Source organism: Schistocerca serialis, chromosome 5 (genome assembly GCF_023864345.2).
Source record: "Schistocerca serialis cubense isolate TAMUIC-IGC-003099 chromosome 5, iqSchSeri2.2, whole genome shotgun sequence".
Taxonomy (NCBI): Eukaryota; Metazoa; Arthropoda; class Insecta; order Orthoptera; family Acrididae; genus Schistocerca; species Schistocerca serialis.
This window is the reverse complement of record NC_064642.1, coordinates 680,795,973-680,815,504: the sequence shown is the minus strand read 5'-3', so window position 1 is coordinate 680,815,504 and position 19,532 is coordinate 680,795,973. Positions and strand designations below refer to the sequence as shown.

Below are 19,532 nucleotides of genomic sequence, written 5' to 3'. Positions count from 1 at the left end.
CGCGAGCAGTAATGTCGCGATACGATAAACCGCAATCGCGATAGGCTACAATCCGACCTTGCTCAAAGTCGGAAACTTGATGGTACGAATTTCTCCTCCTTACACGAGGCATTACAACAACGTTTCACGAGGCAACGCCGGTCAACTGCTGTTTGTGTATGAGAAATGGGTTGGATTCTTTCCTCATGGCAGCACGTTGAAGGTGTCGCCACCGGCGCCAACGTTGTGTGAATGCTCTGAAAAGCTAATCATTTGCATATCACAGCATCTTCTTCCTGTCGCTTAAATTTCGCATCTATAGCGCTTCATCTTCGTGGTGTAGCAGTTTTAATGGCCAGTAGTGTACGATACGCAGAGTGCAATGTGATGGATTACTACTGTGTGGTTACGGAATCAGTCCTATGATCACAATATCGGTGACTGATAACGGTAATCACTCCACAGATACACACACCTGGTTCAAGAATTTTTAGTTGGTTGGTTGATTTGGAGGGCGGGGGAGGCGGGCCCAAGGAGCAAGGTCATCGGTCCCATCGGGTTAGGAAAGGATGAGCAAGGAAGTCGGCCGTCCCCTTTCAAAGGAACCACCCCAGAATTTCGTTTTAGCGATTTAGGGAAGTCGTGTAAACCTAAATCAGGATGACCGGACTTGGGTTTGAACAGTTATCCTTCCGAATGCGAGTCTATTGTGGTAACCATTGCGCCACCTCGCTCGGTCAACAATATTTGGGAATATTAAATGGAACGATCACATACGTTCAAACTACGACTCGAAAACTAATCTCGCATTCGAACGGGCTGCTGCAGTAACGGGATGGCATTTGAATCGCGTGATACGAGTGCAACGTATACGCAGAATACTAAAAACTAGCCAGTACAAGAAGCTACAAATGTACTTAAAATCTGACCATTCCGTTAAACGCAAGCGATAATGCACATGTAGATAACAGCATTACCTCTTTCCATTTTACAAACTCTAGTATGTGAACCAGTTATTAACAAGAGTTCTCACACAGTATATGGGATCTGTAAATATCAAGTCAGCAACTCCACAGTATCCCTGGTTGTCTGGACAACGGAGAGAATCAATAACTAAGTTTCACGACAATTTGTAGAAGTGACCATGTATCACAATTTTTGTTTTACGGTTACTAAATGAACCTGTATCGAAACGCGCTGCTCTTCTTTGGACCTCCTCTGCTTGCTTTGTCAGTCCTACCTGGTACGAATCCCAGACTGACGAGCAGTATTCAAATATTGGTAAAAGGAGGGTTTTCTAACCTACAGTCTTTCTCAATGGGCTAAACTTCCTTCAGATTCTTCCAATGAATCTCAGTGTCCCATTTACATTATCTGCGATCAATTTTATGTTGTAGTTCCACTTAAAATTGCTCCGTACGCGTACTCTTAGAAGTTTTATGGATGCGACTGCTTGGACTGATCATTTTGCGGTTGTGTAATCTTACAGTAATGGATTTATTTTGTCAACACGTCATATTCAAGAAGGGTTCGTTTCAGCACAGATCCTACGAAACTTCTGAGAAGGAATACTGGGTTGCGTTAATTTGCTCCTAAATGGGCGGCATGATAGTGAAAACTAAACTGCTTTGTCATTTACCGATAGAATACGAGAAATGTTAGTCCTGTTAGTCGATTCATCATTTGGTTTTGAAGTTCTTGCAGTAGCTGTGTTTGCAGACAGAGTTAAATGGTTTCAGGTTCGGCTGTTTTGCACACAGCCGTATTTTATATAAATCCATACGTGGTTAAAACACCTTTGTGTCCACTGATTACGGCACAAAGATGCTGAAACATGTTTTGATTTGTATTAAAAAAAACTGCCGTTTGCATAACAGGCAGACCTGGCGGAATTCAGTAATCCTATCAGTCGAGTACGAATGCTACATTACATACTTTGGATGTACATAGCGTTATTATACGCTACTGAATAAACCTCTGTACATCCATTCATACAGACACACACACATACACACACACGCACACACAGTGTGTTTCAGGAAGAATATACGTATTCCTAAGTATTTTGGTGTCTAAACTATCGATCGCTGCGCCACGACTCGGCTAATGGAGGAACGAATACATTGTCTACCTTAGATTCGTCACCGCAAAATGTCCGTTGTCTTCAGTCTGATTGATTACCTAGGTACTCCGCAGCACAAATCCCTTTGTGGTCTAGAGTCTGCGAAGTGTAATTCCGCGATTAGAGTGCGAAGATGATTCACGTTGAGGTATTAAACTGATTCTCCGAATGGATGGATCATTAACAGATGGTGTCGACAGTTTGTAGGCATACAATGTATTTGTAAAGGAAAGAGTCCTGGCCACCTTCGTGTTTTCGATGAAAATGTAGCACGAATTCAAATCGCTTTGAACGGTAGTCCTACAAAATGAACTCGTCATGCCAGTCGGGAGCTATAGCTGCGTTGGACAACAATTTGGTTTGTCTCTAGACATCGATTGGTAATGGAGCCACACAGGTTACAGCTGTTATTGGCTCTACGTCATGACGACAAACGCAAACGTGTGGCATTTTCTGACGAGCTGCACAATGCTTTTCATATTGATGTCAGTTTCGCACAACGCATCATGGTCAGTAATTAAGCGACTCTCCACCTTAGTGGAATAATAAAGGAAAACAGTGTTCGATTTTGGGGCCTATAGAACACACATGCACACAGTGAAGGTGAACAATATTCACCCAAGGCCAATGTGCTCTGTGCTATGTCGCAGTCATCTGTTTATAGCCGATTCTTATTTGATGGAAACGCTGTTAACGGTCAGCAGTAGCTTGCCATGTAACAAAACTTTTATTTAAAAAAAAAAAAAAATGTTCAAATGTGTGTGAAATCTTATGGGACTTAACTGCTAAGGTCATCAGTCCCTAAGCTTAAACACTACTTAACCTAAATTATCCCAAGGACAAAGACACACACCCATGCCCGAGGGAGGACTCGAACCTCCGCCGGGACCAGCCGCACAGTCCATGACTGCAGCGCCTCAGACCGCTCGGCTAATCACACGCGGCAAAACTTTTGATTTTCTAGACTGAACGAAGACAATCTATTTTTCAGGTAGCCGGGCACCCTCTCACTGAAGTCGCCAAGTGCTTGAATATTTGACTGAAATAACCGGCGACTTAGCACGTCTCAGATGACCTCTACGGGCTACATCTGCATCAACACGGTGACAATTATTAAACTGTATGAAAAAAACGTAAATTAGTTATGAACTACGGCATGCGCAAATTTAATTCAATATGTAATCGTCACTACAAATATTCGGATTTAAAGTTATGACATGCTCGATATGGCTGTCATCATTGGCTATGAAGTAGCGCAGACGAATAGGGAAATTCTGCATGACCCGCTGAAGTTTCGGAACATCGATGCAGTCGATGACCTCCTGAACGGCTGTTTTCAGCTCAGCAATGGTTTAGGGGCTATTGCTGTACGCCTTGTCTTCAATTCAGCCTTTCAAAAATGTGTCTTATATTTTCAGATCCGGAGAATATGACGCCGAGTCCCATGGGCACCCCAGTGCTCTTCCGGGACATCAAACACTTTCCCGCTACGATAGGGTCGAGCTCCGTTTTCCATGAACCACATCTTGTCGAAATCAGGTTCGCTTTGGACAAAACTTCACGTATTGTTCGGTAGTCACCGTATCATCAAGGGATATCCCACCGATTACTCCCTGACTGGACACTGCACACCACATCGACGATAATGGTACGGTCTGTAATTTAGTGAATTACTCTATTAACTTTTTTGAATATTGGTATGAGGTTTGCAACTTTCCTATCTCCTATCTTCTGGGAACGGATGTTTCGTCGAGCAAGCGATTGTATTTGGTGGTTAAGTATGGAGCCCTAATGCATCAGCATACTCCGAAAGGAAACTAACTGATACACTATCTGGACCGAAAGACTTGCTTTTATTAGGCGATTTTATTTGGTTCAGTACTCTGAGAATATCTACTTCTAAGTTACTCATGTTGGCAACTGTTCTTGATTAGAATTCTGGAAAATTTACTTTGTCTTCTTTGGTGAAGAAATTTTGGAAGGCTGTGTTTAGTAACTCTGTCGTCATCGATAGTAATTCCATTGCTATCACGCTGAGGAGACACTGATTGTATCTTGCCGCTAGTGTACTTTACGCACAACCATAATCTCTTTCGCTTTTCTGCCAGGTTTCCCAACAAAGTTTCGTTGTGCAGACTGTTATAGCCCTCTCGCATTGAAGCCCGCGCTAAATTTCGAGTTTCTGTAAAAGATAGCCATCGGATTTGGAGGCCTGTTACTTCTTCCCGTAAGGTTTCGTTAAGGAAAACTGTTGTGTAGTAACACGACAAAAATACCACCACAGAACCTAGAAGAACCGAAGAATCGGATGCGGACTGCCATAAGATTAGTGGCGATAGCCGAGTGTTGGAGATATTCGGGTATAGATGTGATATTGTTCGTGACGCTTGTGGAGGACATGTTGAACATCCGTAATCTAAAATTGAGAGATTCGTGAATGCGCGTCCCAAGATTCATGGTTTCACGTCTTTTGTAGTTCTTTACTTTCAAGAATATGTGTATGTTCGAAATACGTATATTCTATTCTACACAATATGGCAATGATATGTTTGTTGTATCCTGGGTGTGAAGATCGTATATCGTAGCACGGTTGCATATAAATGAAGCCAATGAATACAGCAGATTGTGTTATCGTTAGTATCTATAATATACAATGAACAGCTATTTCCCACTATTCACCAGAAAATGGAAGTACGACAATGGTCTGCGGTTTTCTATGGCCTCCTTACGGTATCTTTCAAAGAACTCGAGAGAGTGACAGCGATTATTATCGAACGATGGTAAGCGCTTTCCGGCAAAATCGAGCGTGAAAAGTTGGAAAAGCGGCGTGGCCCGGCGGCGTGCGATTGGCTGCGCCACCCGCGCGCCATTGTTGTCTGAACGTGGGAAGTCAATTTCCTGATGGCGCCATTGTAGTCCGGCGAGCGCGTTTGACGCGAATCGCCAAGATAAATAGCCCCGTTCAAGAACAAAAGCGGAGCCGCCATTAGCTGCCTGTATTTCTGTTTACAGGATCGGTGATAAATGTGTCTGATCTGTGCATTCAAGTCAGAAAACTTTGTTACTCGCGTCTCCGTGCCCTAATTCCGCCGATGCAGGGGCGGCGCTGCACAATCTAGAAAATTAGTTTTCCCTTCGATGAGTGCTAAATTTACCCCTGAAAGTAGGTGATCCACAATAACCCCGTGGAATCTATGTCAAAGCAGGAGAACGTCGAATAACGATTGTCATCATATCGTTAAGTGCCAAATCATGATATGAGACAAGCCATAAACACAGGTACAGTATCATCTGTAGACAGTTTATATGTACGACGAGTACGAACAAATACTGGGCTATCAACAAAGGATTTACCAGAAATATCTTTTATCGTTGCAACTTAAAACTGGGTTACTGTAAAGGCCCTATACGCTAATAAGTAACGAGGCAGAGAGTTCTCCAAACTAATAGCTAAAGAACATGATAGAGAATCCATACGAACAATGGCAAGAGCTTACCATGCTTGACCAGCTGTAACTTCTCCATCAGTCAACAAAGTCGTATCGCCTACGAAATGGAACTTCTAATTGATACCACGCCCTGTAATAAACAAAGAACAGTATCTCTTTGGACAAAATTATCAAATATGCAGCAACCAGTCGCAAAACCATGCTTTATTTATTCACTTTTGCGGACCTCTGCTTAAGACAGTATTACCACTCAGGGCACATATTGGTTGAAAGCACCGATGATGGCTGTTAATCAGTTGAAATTGATTTGCAAAAGTGAATAAATAAAACGTGATTTTGTGACTGATTGCTGCATATTTGGTAATTTTATGGTTTACGGTCGCTGCACGACTTGGGAACCCCATGGAGCCTACCATTCATTCTTTTTAGACAGTTTACACACGCGAGTAGGAACATACATGCGTTATTAACGTTTCTTTAATTTAGCTATTATCAGATTCTTTCCACTTTCTTCTTCTTCTTCAATTGTAGTTTCAGATACATGCGTTATTAACGTTTCTTTAATTTAGCTATTATCAGATTCTTTCCACTTTCTTCTTCTTCTTCTTCAATTGTAGTTTCAGGCTATTTATTAACTACTAAGGTTCCCATTCCTCAGAATTTAAGGATCCTGATTTAATTCGGTTTCTTTGTAATTTTGCCGGTAAAATCAATTGGTTTTTGAGCAAAATATTTGGAGATTGCATATTGTACATCATACCCATCTTCAAATAGACACTTAGAACATGTTGTGGCGATCGGAATAAATGGAAGTCTGATGGCGCAATATCGGGCGAGTCTAAACGGTTAGGCAGTACCTCCCACCCAAATTCATTAATTTTTCCAGTTACTTGTTGCTAAGAGTGATCTTGCATTATCACTTTGCGGATTAACACTTTTTCTGTTGACATTCTTTGGGTACTTTACGAATAAAAATTGATTTACTCGTCCCAATTGTTCACACTAAATGTCTGCATTCACATTTTATCAAGGCTTCAGCACTTCAAAACGAATGACTCCGCGAATACTCCACCAAACAGAAAAAGATACTTTTTTGAGTGTAAGCCTAGCTTAACTGTTCTTCGTGGTGATTATTTCTGAGAGAACCAATGCCTTTTGTGTTCCTGATTGTCATAGCGAACCCATTAGTCATCTTCTTTGATGAAGCGATCAAAACACGATTCTGTAGTGTTTGCTGCTGAACCAATAAGTTGCAAGTGGTGGATCGGTTAGTTTACTTATTAGGTGCAAAAGTACTTGGATGGACGACCAAGGCTGGTTAAGAGTGTTTAACAGTTCGTCGATCGTCTGACACCGCCACTACCGCCCTTAACATGTTATGATGTCGATGCCACATCACTGTCCATGTTTATTACATTTTTGTTGCTATGTTTTTATGCACATTACGTGGAAGATTTTTGTTACGGGAGGCTAGCGAGTAGGTGTGATCACAGGGCGGAATCATCGAACGACGCGCCGTGTTGTAACATAGCATGTGATCGGCCGAGCAAGCAAGACCCCTACCGTACTGAAGCAGAGAGACAGTGGGGATTCACCTATCACGCTTGGTGCCAAGAAGCGAATCCCATATTATTTATATTTACTCTTTAGATATTAATATGCAGCTCCAATCGTACTGATGACTTTACTGGCACTGTGAACTTGTTAACAACAATTTCAGTATCACTCAGTTCATCAGGTAATGCTACTTACAAATTTTAGTTACTATTAGTGATTATTGATGGCAAGGATGGAAAAGTCACAAGAGGGCACTGAAAGGGCAAGCTCCAAACTGTTAAGATGGCTCACTAGGCAGTCTACCAGTGGTTTTAGAGGTGATAACACACGAACTAGTGTGGGAAGTGCAGCTCCACGTAAAGACGGCATTAATTGTTAAAGTTGCATCGGAAAAATATTTGTTCTCTCTGACGTGGGTTATAAGATCGTGTGAAGCATTTTGTGATTGTTGCGGAGCTAGGGAACTAATGATTAATGACTGGCAATCTTGTTATGATTGTTAACCATAGACTGGCTCTAAAAATCGTTTTAGTAATTTCCACATTTTGCGGTTGTCACTATGCTCATGCATTTAAACCTACCCGCTTGCCACGTCATTATGCACTTTGTTTACACAAGCGTTAGGGCTCGAGACCGGCCGAGTAGAAACCAATTGGGGCAACGTCTCTAAGACTGGCTACAATTCATTTACGAGAAAAGGGGGGCTGTGGGACCGGACGCACTTTCGCATGCAAATCACACGTATCAACACTGTGGGTCCCCGCGTACATATTTTCGCAGACGATGTTTCGAACATTGGTTCCCTTGTCTTCTACAGTATGGTAGTGTTGCAATCGAGCGGTTCTAGGCGCTTCAGTCCGGAACCGCGCGACTGCTACGGTCGCAGGTTCGAATCCTGCCTCGGGCATGGATGTGTGTGATGTCCTTAGGTTAGTTAGGTTTAAGTAGTTCTAAGTCCTAGGGCAGTGATGACCTCAGATGTTAAGTCCCATAGTGCTCAGAGCCATTTTAGTGTTGCAATGTTATTGTCTAAAGTTGTCGTTTTGTTATACCCCCTTATCCATAGGTGTCGGAAAGATCAAAATTACCCTATTCGAACTTAAAAAACAACCTTCGGCGTTTACTAACGTCTAATGCACTTGAATAAAATAGAAAATAGGGAAATGGTTGTGGTAGCAGATGCTGCCTTACTACCCTTGTGAAACTCGAAAACCATACAGTGCCGGATATGTACCTTTTTCGGTGTTTGACAGGTCGTTATACATTAGATTGAAAAAAAAAATCAGTATTTACGAGTAAGCAAGTCACTCTAACCTTAAAAGTGTCTTTGGCACGACGTTGAAGGACACAATGATCCGTTACTGACACGAATATTGACATGCGCGGAAACGACATTAATTTTCTGTCGTCCTAATATCATGGGAGTTAACATGTGATGTGTCAACACACGTTCTGTTATCCTGTACCTTCTCCAAATTAGTGCTGTGCACGTTTTCCGTTTCCCGCTAATTCTGCGGATAAATTCAGTCATCTCGTCAGTATATTTGTTGTATTATACGTGACTTTTTCTTATCCTGGTTAAGCTACCTGTGTTAAAGACAGAGCATACTCAGGTAACTGCGTTAATTTGGAGTAACAACGGAGAATACGAGCGCGCGAGCCCGCTTAAGAGTGCCGTGAGGCTCCCGGCGGTCCGGTATCTCCCGGAAATTCCCCCGTTTGCAGACAGACGCTGGTATTGGAAAGAACAGCATCAGCTGATCGATGGCCGTACGGTCCGGCGGAGGCAGCGACGGCTTGAAGAGGATGGAGCAGCGGCGCGGGCGAGGCAAGGTGGCCCGGGCAGGCTTGGGACCCAGGTGACGAGTGGCCGTTATACGTCCGGCGGATTAGCTGGACAAATGTTGACAGTGGACCCGGGATCTGGACCATCCATCTGGCCGGCGCTAGCGAGCCGCCGAGCGGCGCGGAAGCAGCGGCTGGCGTCCGTGGCGGAGAACTCGCAGCGCCACGAGGCGCTGTCTGTTAGCGCGGCCCCACTTCTCCTGCGACGCGTCTAAATGGGCGCAGGGAAAGAGTCAAGACTCAAAAGCTTGTGATCAAGGTGACGGAATACCTACGGCTTCATATCTCCGAAACTTATAAAATAACTGCCCCAAATGACAGTAAACGACTGTTCAAGTCTGATGGTAGGCTGTTTAGGTTTTTATGTTGGTAACACCACGTAGCGCTCTGTATGAAAATCACTGACTGTGCTGTATGCAGTCTGTGGCTGGTTGGCATTGTTGAAATATTCCCTATTGTAGTGTTGGGCAGTTGGATGTGAACAGCGCATAGCGTTGCGCAGTTGGAGGTGAGCCGCCGGCAGTGGTGGATGTGGGGAGAGAGTTGGCAGAATTTTAAGAGCGGACGATCTGGACGTGTGTCTGCCAGAAACAGTAAATTTGTAATACTGGATATCATGAAATATAATGACTTTTGAACATTATTAAGGTAAATACGTTTGTTCTCTATCAAAATCTTCCATTTGCTGACTATGCCTATCAGTAGTTACTGCCTTCAGAAGTTAGAATCTTTTATTTAGCTGGCAGTAGTGGCGCTCGCTGTATTGCAGTAGTTCGAGTAACGAAGATTTTTGTGAGGTAAGTGATTCACGAAACGTATAGGTTATTGTTAGTCAGGGCCATTCTTTTGTAGGAATATCTGAAAGTCAGATTGCGTTGCGCTAAAAATATTGTGTGTCAGTTTAGTGTTGATCAGAATAAGTAAAAAGAGTAATGTCTGAGTACGTTCAGTTTGGCTCAGCTGTTTGAAATTCAAATAACGTAGAGGTTTATCAGCACAGTAATTCATTAATTTTTCTAAGGCGACGTTACAATATTTCTGGCTTTGCAGCCATCATATTCATCTACAAAAAGCTCCTCTTAGAGCAGTAGAGAAGGCACCAGTGGGAAGATGACGAATTGTGGTGTGAGGTATCGATGGCAGATGGTTTGTTCGGTACGGGTATCGTGTGGTCCTCCTCCTCCTCGATTGGCTGCTGCATTGGGAAGTTGCGCGCCAAAATGACAATCTTCTGTTATTAATATAAGAAACTCTAAACAGTTTATTTATGTGCATTTCACTTACGAGGCGTATCCCGAAAGTAAGATCCAATCGGTAGCGAAATGCAAACCACAGTGAAAATCAAAAGTTGTTTTATTTGCAGTAGTTAGCCACACCTTCCAGCAACGTCTCTGCACAGTCGCCGCTCCGTTTGAGACATTTGTTGTAGCGTTGTACCAACCTTCAAATACCCTCGTCACAGAAGGCAGCCGCTTACACCGAGCGAGGTGGCGCAGTGGTTAGCACACTGGACTCGCATTCGGGAGGACGACGGTTCAATCCCGCGTCCGGCCGTCCTGATTTAGGTTCTCCGTGATTTCCCTAAATCGCTCCAGGCAAATGCCCGGATGGTTCCTTTGAAAGGGCACGGCCGGCTTCCTTCCCCGTCCTTCCCTAATCCGATGAGACCGATGACCTCGCAGTTTGGTCTCTTCCCCCAAACAACCCAGCGCAACCCAGCCGCTTACACTTTTCGCCGATTGCCTACGATGATCTACAGTTCGTTGTCAGTGCCACAAAGGTTGACTCATAGCCAGCGGTTCAGGTCAGCAGAGGTGAAAATCAGAGGGAGCGAAGTCCGGACTGTATGGAGGGCGATCAAACACTTACCATCGAAAACGCTGCAGGGGCGTGCTCATTGCCCTGCAGAGTGCGACCGAGAACTTTCATAGCGATAGAGGACCAAGAAAAAGAGTTTCAAATGTAAAATGGAGCAAAATACCAGAAATTCTTAAAAAAATAGGTGTAAACTATAGGGAAAGACAGGAAATATACAATACTCGTGAACACGGCAATGCTTCACAATTGCTAAAAATGTATTGGAATTGCATATCCGCGCTAATATCCTCCTCTTCCATCTGTTTGTACATCTCCTCCACCTGCCCCATCTCCCTGTCGATCACTTTTTCGCTCCCCACTCACTCCATTTCCCCTCCTCCTCTCTCCCTCCATCTTCTCTCTCCCTCTTTCTCTCTGTCCATCGCTTCCTTACCCCTCTCCCTGTCCTCCCCCCCCCCCCCCATCTATGTCAATTTCCTCCCCACCCCCTCTCTCCATCTCCTGTTCCTCAGTGTCTCTGATCTTCGAGTCTCGTTCCTTGATGCTGCAAACGAAACCTTGGATGGAAAATGAAGTCAGTTGAAATGAGTGAATAAAACAATGGTACACGGGGGGTGAGAGGCTGGATCTGTGAGGATAATAGCTATAATGGCAGTATTTAATATAGCTTTAATCTGTGGACTTGTAGGATTATTAAATGTCGGACAATTCATATTCTGGAGCAGAACTTTAATCATAAAGTAATTATCCAAAGAATACTTTACTGTGTTTTTTTTTACAGCCGACCGTGAGGAAGAAAATAAACCAGCACATCATTGTGTTTACAATTTTTGTTTAAAATTATGTATGAGTACAAAGAATATGTATGTGGGAGAAACAATACGTCTAACGTATTTTAACAGATATAACATACAGACATATGTAACATATTCCCGTGAAGTCGTACGCGAGGTAGCTGTTGTGGGTTACTTCAGACTAACTAATTTGTTGTCATTTTTAAATATCTGCAAAAACTATATCCGATTTACGTTGATTGTGAGTGCTAGTGTAACTGTGATATTTACGGCGTAGTTAGGCTTGGATTCAGTGATAGTTTAGTCAAGTAGATTTATAAGAGGTACTCTGTGGAGTAATGGTAATGGAATGCACTTTTAAAGATAAATTATAGGGTCACAATTATTCCCGGTGCTATGTCCAAGTGTTCTGCAATGCGTATTCACGCAGTTTTAGATGCGGTTGAAATTTATCTTTGTTAGATGCACAATGAATAAAATATCAATCTGAACATAAATCTGTATGTAAGGTAAATTCACATTATTTCATGCACATATGTGAAATTGGCGTCGTTATGTATGTACTTCAACGGGAAAAGCTTCCATATTACGTTACCTTAAACTCTAATTTCTTACTTGGGTATTTTCAATAATCGATAGTAGCAAATTTGGAAACGGCGGTTGATAGAACTCTTCGGCATCAACCATGAACTTCTTATCGTACACTTCTACTGAGCAATACACATCGGAAACTTATTATATGTGAGTTGAGATAACGTCTCTGAAACTTAGTTACCTAGAGCCATGACAAATACTAGTCGCATTTTTAATTAACATAAAATATTTTGGTATGTGAAAATATTTTTCGATCTTGTAAATCAGAATTCGGCAATTTCCAATCAATTCAGACCTGGTTTTTTCTGTATCAAGCCTTCTACTTTTGCAGCCGTTTTAACTTAACACCTTGTTGACTTTAGATCTGGCGAAGATGAATGTTTTTGGAAAGTTTTGCATACAGGAGACAGGAGCTATACGGTGGAGGTCAGTGAAATTATGCTTAAGTAAAGCATTTAAGCGGGATTCGCGGCAGCAAGTACTCCCCTTTTATTTATCAGCTTTTTAACCATTAGATAATGATTAAAATCTTCCACTGAACAAGCACAAAATGTCTTCGTATCTAATGAATCATCTTGTAAATGAGATGTTTAAGAGATTTTGCAAGTATTAAGGTATGTCACAAAATTCCTAGTACAAAAGTCCCTCCCACACTGCAGGCAGGAATAATAACGTGAGAAACCAGCCAGTAAGAGAACACGTGACAAAATGGAAAAAAAAGAAAAAAAACGTTGAGGTGTTCATAGTAGAAGTGCTGCGTAAAAACCGCATCATGCACGTCTTTTGAGCGTTAATATCTGGGTTAATGTATAGAGAGAATTGTATCGATCATGCTACGCCAATATGGTAATATTCGAGTGCCAGCCAAAACACTTGGTGGTTAAGAACTCTGTCAAAACGTTGAAGTCTGTCAGAAGAAATTGGTTAGCACAAAAATGTACATTCATATATAGTACTGTAATTCTACCTTTTTCGCTGAAATAATGTAAGAAATTCAAGCTACACGGATAATGGTAATTCACACGGAAGAAACTATATTACGACGGTTAGTAAATTTTACCATTAAGAGTCGGACAACATCAAAGGTTTAAATATCAGTGGTTGTAGTGAAACTACAATATTCATTGTATTATAGCTTTATTGTTAATGTGAAACGGTATACTGAATCCATGATACATTCTGTTCTGTGCCAATGCTTGCATTTTGTTTAGTGAATCGGCATTTTAATAATTTCCGATACCAAGAACGAATGGACGAATTTATGATGAAGTTTTACGCTGCGTGAATAAACACGTTGAACCAATTTATCTGAAAACTTAGAGCGCCTTATGAAGACAGTTATTGTGACAGGTCTTTGACAAGAAGAGTGGAAATGTTACGGTGTATTGATATTGAAGGAAACTCATTACAAATTTTATTGCATCAGACTGCTTCTGCGAAAGATTTGTCTCTGTGGAACACCGTGTAAGTGAATATGCTAGAGCTAGGTTGGTTTGTTGTTTTAAGGGTCTAAAGCTAGAGCTATGCAGACGGAATAAAGCGCGTCAAAGTAAATTATGTACTTAACTCCAGAGAGCTAGACTATTCTGGTTGACGCAGTTGGAACTAAAGCGCTCAAAATAAATTAAGTGCTCAACTCCAGTCTTTGTTCCATGTATCGTTTACAATGAATAACGAGAAACAAAATCATCATTTTTTCTCATCTTCTGGAGACCTAAATATACATCGCCACTGATAGATGTTACGTGCTGTATACAGCTGTTCATGGTCATATTCTTCTTGCAGTGGCAGCTACGAAAGATGTTTGCAATCGGTCTGAAATAATGAAATCGTGGGGGATTGTCAAATTCCTTTCTAGCAGTGCAACAGGAATTAAATAAAAAATAGTAACGAGAATGAAGTTACTATAATGACCAAATATTACACAAGTACCCGGAATGTATGAGAAACAACGACTTTAGTTTGCTTATGAAGGAAAACACTAACTGTTAACGTAGAACAGTATCCGTTTCTGACTTCATTCCAAAAAAAATTCCCAACCAAGCAGAAGCAGAAGAACTGATGAACACGTTACTTTACTCAGCTTAATACGTTTTTCATTTAGGAGATCTTCGGGATGAAACGTTGTGACATAAGAGGAGCTGTCGTATTGTGTCTGAAGAGCGACAGAAATGTGGTTTACAATATTTTGCCAAAGAAACACATTAGTAAATTTTGTCGCTGATACAAAGAAGCAATATTAGCTTGGATAACCTCTTAAAAGAAAAGTGTAGTGGGGTAGAAAGCGATTAAGAGCATTTTATATATGGAAGATACTTTATATGATATTATCTAGAATACGATATCTACACAACTATGTTACTTTTCACTTGCGAAGAAAAAGATGGCACTATACTTTAGTATCGGAAATGATCTTGTATCACCGTCAGTTCCAATCGAGACCTTCATTCTTGCTTCCAGTTTAGATTGTTCCTACTCGCCATCAGACACTTTTTGTCTATTATAGCGTCTATCTGGAAATGTAGATGTCCTTCCAACACACTCGACAACACATCAAACACAAGCACTGTACAACAGAACTTAATATACAGATTTTAAATATTTCCCGAAGGACCCAATGTGTAAAAAAATCTCGTGAATAATGTTTAAATTGCATGTATTGAATTCTGTTGTGCAGAGGGTGTTTAAACGTCATCTACAATGGGATGGAGAATCATATTTATGTCCACGTACATACAGTGACTGAAATGCTTCTAATGTCTGTTGGAGAGTTGCGACAGTCGGAGCTAGCAGTAGTAATACAGATTTTTGTATGAGAATGCGATGCTTCTGTTCCACGTTGAAAATCGTGATTTGATGTCTGTACAGAATTACAAGCGTAGATCAGAAAGTAATGTCTCCTGAATCATAAAAAAATTTAATAAAGAACATAGAAAAGCGAAATTATCCTCTACACAAGACAACCGTTCAACAAGTCACTATGCATTTGCACACCATCCTTGAACTGAGGCATTAACATTAGTTTGGAAAAATCTAGGGTTTCGCTACGTGTCCCATGAATTTAAAGCTGTTTTAACGTTATCCAAGTCATTGAATCTGTATGCTGTGTATCATGAGCCAAGCAGGAATAAGTCAGACGGAGCCAAATCGGGACTGTAGGTTGCATGGGGCACCAATGACCAGACAATTTTGCAGTTGCTTGGGGTTTGAGAAATGAAGTGTGGGGGCGTGCATTATTGCCTCCATAAGTTTCTTAAGAGTGGTTACATTGGTTTGGCTATTGATTACGCACTCAACCGCATCTGTCTTCTCGAATCACTTCATCTGCATGTCCTCGACTGACGTCTGTGACATGTTGACGGTCGACGCTGTTCGCTTTATACGCAATATCCGTTTTTTCCGATACCATAGTTCTTCATCCAACGCTGCAGATTGCTCAAGTCCATTACAGCGTTCCAGTGCACACTATCTTCATGGATGAGATTAAAGGAGCTTTAAAATCGTATGTCAAGAATCCAAACCCTGAATTTTCCCAAACTGGTTTTGACGCCTGGATCAGACTATGGCGGAAATGTGTAGGAATGCATGATGACTGTGTTGAATGGTAGCGTTATGTAGAGGACAGTCCATGCTAAGTTATGTACTAATTCCACTGTGTTGTGTTCATTATTAAAAATTTTATGAAACGGGAGGCGTTACTTTCTGAAGAACGCTCCTACACTCATTGCTATCGATGTGCATCTCTGAAAAATGGCAGGTTACCCACACCAGATAGTCAAGACACTTGCACACGCAGTACGGGAGTGTTTCAGTCAGCTGAAGACTCTGTCTAAGCTACTACAGACCGTAGAAACTTCCGTACGACTTTAACGGCAAGTTTAACAGCTGAATATTTACTCACACTGACGTTTCATATTTGCATTACTATTCAAGAAAAAAGAATCAGATGAACCAGATTAACATGACAAATACTGGCGGAGATAGCTAATTTATGACGAAAATCCGCCCTATGCGGTCAATAGAGAAACTTATACTTGTAGTCATGAGGCACTGTAACTCGGTGCTCGATGATGTGAATGTCTAAGTCGTTATCAAACGAACCGGGAATATTTTGCAAGTCGAAAGCGGTCTAAGAGTAAATTTGTAGATCTGATCATTAATGAATTTCAAGAAATCACAGTGATGCTAGGTACAACAGCTGCGCTGCTCGTTCTTATAATCAGAAATCGCATTCATAAAATTGGCACATGAATTTTAGAATACCCTACTTGTAAATAATGTTACTCTGAGTAATTACCGTTTAATGTAGTAGCCAGTATAATCTCCATAATAATAGCTACTTTATGAGCCAATAAATAATAGCAGTCCCTACAATAATGCAAGTAAACTGTCGCTGAAGATTTCCTTGCCGGAAATCTGGAGCTCTGTACCAAGCGCTCTGTTTTCTGTAGTCTATGGGAAGCTTGTATCTTACGTCGTAACTATTTAAAGTAATATGCCAGATCATCTCTGAATTGACTGACCATGGACCACAAATAATTACCAAATCACTAAAAACAGATATTCCAACGATGAAATTAAAACTCAAAACATCAAAAGCACTTTAAATTGCCTTTCCCTATACGAGGCAGGCAGGTTATTCTTTGTTGTTCGCTCCAGAATAAAATTTTGAAATACGTAGTTGGACGTCGGAAATCTAGCAAAGAACAACAGCAGCAAATAAATCACTATGAAACTTCCTGGCAGATTAAAACTGTGTGCCGGTCCGAGACTCGAACTCGGGACTTTTGTCTTTCGCGGGCAAATGCTCTACCAACTGAGCTGCAGGTATGCAGGTATGTAGACTTGCTTTAGTGAAGTTTGGAAGGTAGGAGACGAAGTACTGGCGGAATTAAAGCTGTGAGGACGGGTCGGGAGTCGTGCTTGGGTAGCTCAAGTGGTAGAGCACTTGCCCGCGAAAGGCAAAGGTCCCGAGTTGGAGTCTCGGTCCGGCACACAGTTTTAATCTGCCAGTGCACACTCCGCTGCAGAGTGAAAATTTCATTCCGAATCACTAGATTGGCTAGCGCACAAGATTATGTACTCTCTGGTGTTGAAATTATCTATTTATTTCACGATATACGAGTACTCTAACTTTACTGACCACTGCGTGGCGTTGATTTTACCATATCGACATACTTAGGGTGCGGAAAGTGCGGAAAATACATATGCGCCTTAAGATATACAACCCACACTACGCCATCTGCAACTGAGGTGGAAAATGTAAGCTGGATTGCCTACCTTAAAGTGCGTGAAATATTTTCCAGAGAAGTTATATTTTGTCCACCCTGTATGTTCCTTATTTCAGTTAACAAATAAATAAGATCGCTTGCTTTTGTCTTAAGGCCTTTGAATATTATTCTAGAGACATTAGTCGCGATCTACACGATCACACAGACTTTCGCTGTTGAACCCAGCTAACTATTCCCGACCTACAAAGAAGAATTACGAAGGGACAGTGAGGCATCTGCGTGTAAAGGAAAGAAAAAAAAGCGTTTAAAATTACTTCCAACCAAGATTAGTCTGCTTGTAAGTGTAGCTTTAACACTTACAGCATTTTTATTAACAGTACACAACAGAATCCTTAGCGTGTATAAGATGCCTTTTGTTATGCTGCTGTCTTTCCTTCGTACACCTGACGATGCACCCCACTCTGTGGAGCAAGTGCGCTGTAAACGAGTAGTACACGTGCAGTTCACAACTTCACAATTTAATGTTCCATTACACCTCTCCAGACCTTTCCAAATTTCTGTAATACGATATTCTTGGATTAAAACTTAGGCCAACGAATAATTATTCGAAAAAGGTGTTGTGGTCAATGCTAGTTGCAAAACTTCTTGTTGTTCATTTATGGATAGGGACTGTGTATGACTTCCTTTCCTTGAAACAAAAGAGGTTGGAGTCATGAGTGGTTTTTTTCTAAAATTTGGCCTTGGGCTGGGAAAGGTTGAGAACCTTTGCAATAGGCGATCCAAGCAATCGCTTCACGCTGACAGTGGTACAAAATTATTTTCTAGTAGCGTCTCCAAGCTGTGCTTTACTAACTGCCGAAAACTAATTTTACTACCCGCGGCAGAAATAAGTCGCAATATCTGTTCCTTCAAGACGTTATACTACCAAACCTTATAAATCATTTTCTTGAAATAAAATAGGCTTCTCTTTAGGGGAAAGCCTAACGAATCCTGACAGAGTGAGTCGCGCCTCTTCATTAGCAAATCATCAAATAATTACACCGGGAGAGTCTTATCGGGCGAGCTAAAGAGGCGTTTCAGGTTCTCAGCCCCGTGATTCGATTAACTGTTTCCGAGTATCGACACGCCGCTGCGTCTGACGCGTTAAATCCGTCTCCAAAATCTGCGGGATGTCCCTGTCAGCACCGTGTCCAATCAAAAGGACGAACGGGCCCGTGACGCACATCCGTCGCGCGCTGGCCATTCACACTTGATGACGTGGCGCGTAGCGGCTCAGACCGCATAAATAGGTCGCTCTATCAGCAAATCAAGTGGCTCCGAGCGGCTAAATGGAGAGCCCGCCGGCTGTGCCAGGCGGCTAATTGAACGGAAAGAAGTTCAAAAGAGAACGGGGATTACAGATCTTCCGCCACTGTGTTCCGCGGGAGCCCAGAAACTGCCAACGCGAGTGTGGCAATTAATTACTAAACAGCTCAGGCGGTTGGTAGCGCAATCAGCGCGCGCATGCGCATCAGCACCTCCATCCCCCCTCCCTCCCTCCCCCCTCCACAACCGTCCAACGCACCCCTCCACTCCCCGCGCCATCACTGTGTTTCCCGCGGATTGGTACTGCGGTCCTGTTCCGACCGTTCAATTAAGTATGCGCAACACGTAGTAACGGGAGCAGACTGGCATTACCTCTAATGATACATTATTCAAATTAAACCAGCATTTCAAAATAGCAGCTGCGCGCCATGGCGGTACTTACGAAATTTCACCGAAAGGGGCGAAGGCTTCTCTAAGCGTCTGTGTCTCTATTTCTGGACTCAGGTCGCCGACGAATATGTGGTAGTGCTCTGCAAACAAAGAAGAAAACACAAAAATCAGTCACTGAAAATTTTCTCAACAGATTAAATTTACTTAGCAAATAAATGTCTCTCGTAATGGAAATAACTGTGGTTTAACTGCCTCCTCTCTCCTAACGTTTATTCCGTCGTGTGGTGCTTTCCTCGATCTGAGAAATTTATTTTAACTTTGTGACCCGATACCAGATGACAGTCGCCAATTAAAGTGCCATGTGTCTGCCAACTGTATACATATTTTTTCTGTTTATTATCGTATTTTAACTATTGCATGAGGCGATAGTGGCGAACCATTCCAGTAG

General features: G+C 42.0%; 1 protein-coding gene across 2 annotated transcripts in view; it reads right to left on the bottom strand.

The window, feature by feature from the left end:
• Window positions 1-19,221, bottom strand: part of LOC126481188 (cytotoxic granule associated RNA binding protein TIA1) — a 984,901-nt gene extending 965,680 nt beyond the window's left edge. For both annotated transcript variants that reach the window (XM_050104779.1, XM_050104776.1), the window contains exon 1: window positions 19,137-19,221. The gene's annotated coding sequence lies outside the window, so the exon portion shown is untranslated. The remainder of the gene's footprint in view (window positions 1-19,136) is intronic.
• Between the last annotated feature and the right edge of the window lie 311 nt (window positions 19,222-19,532).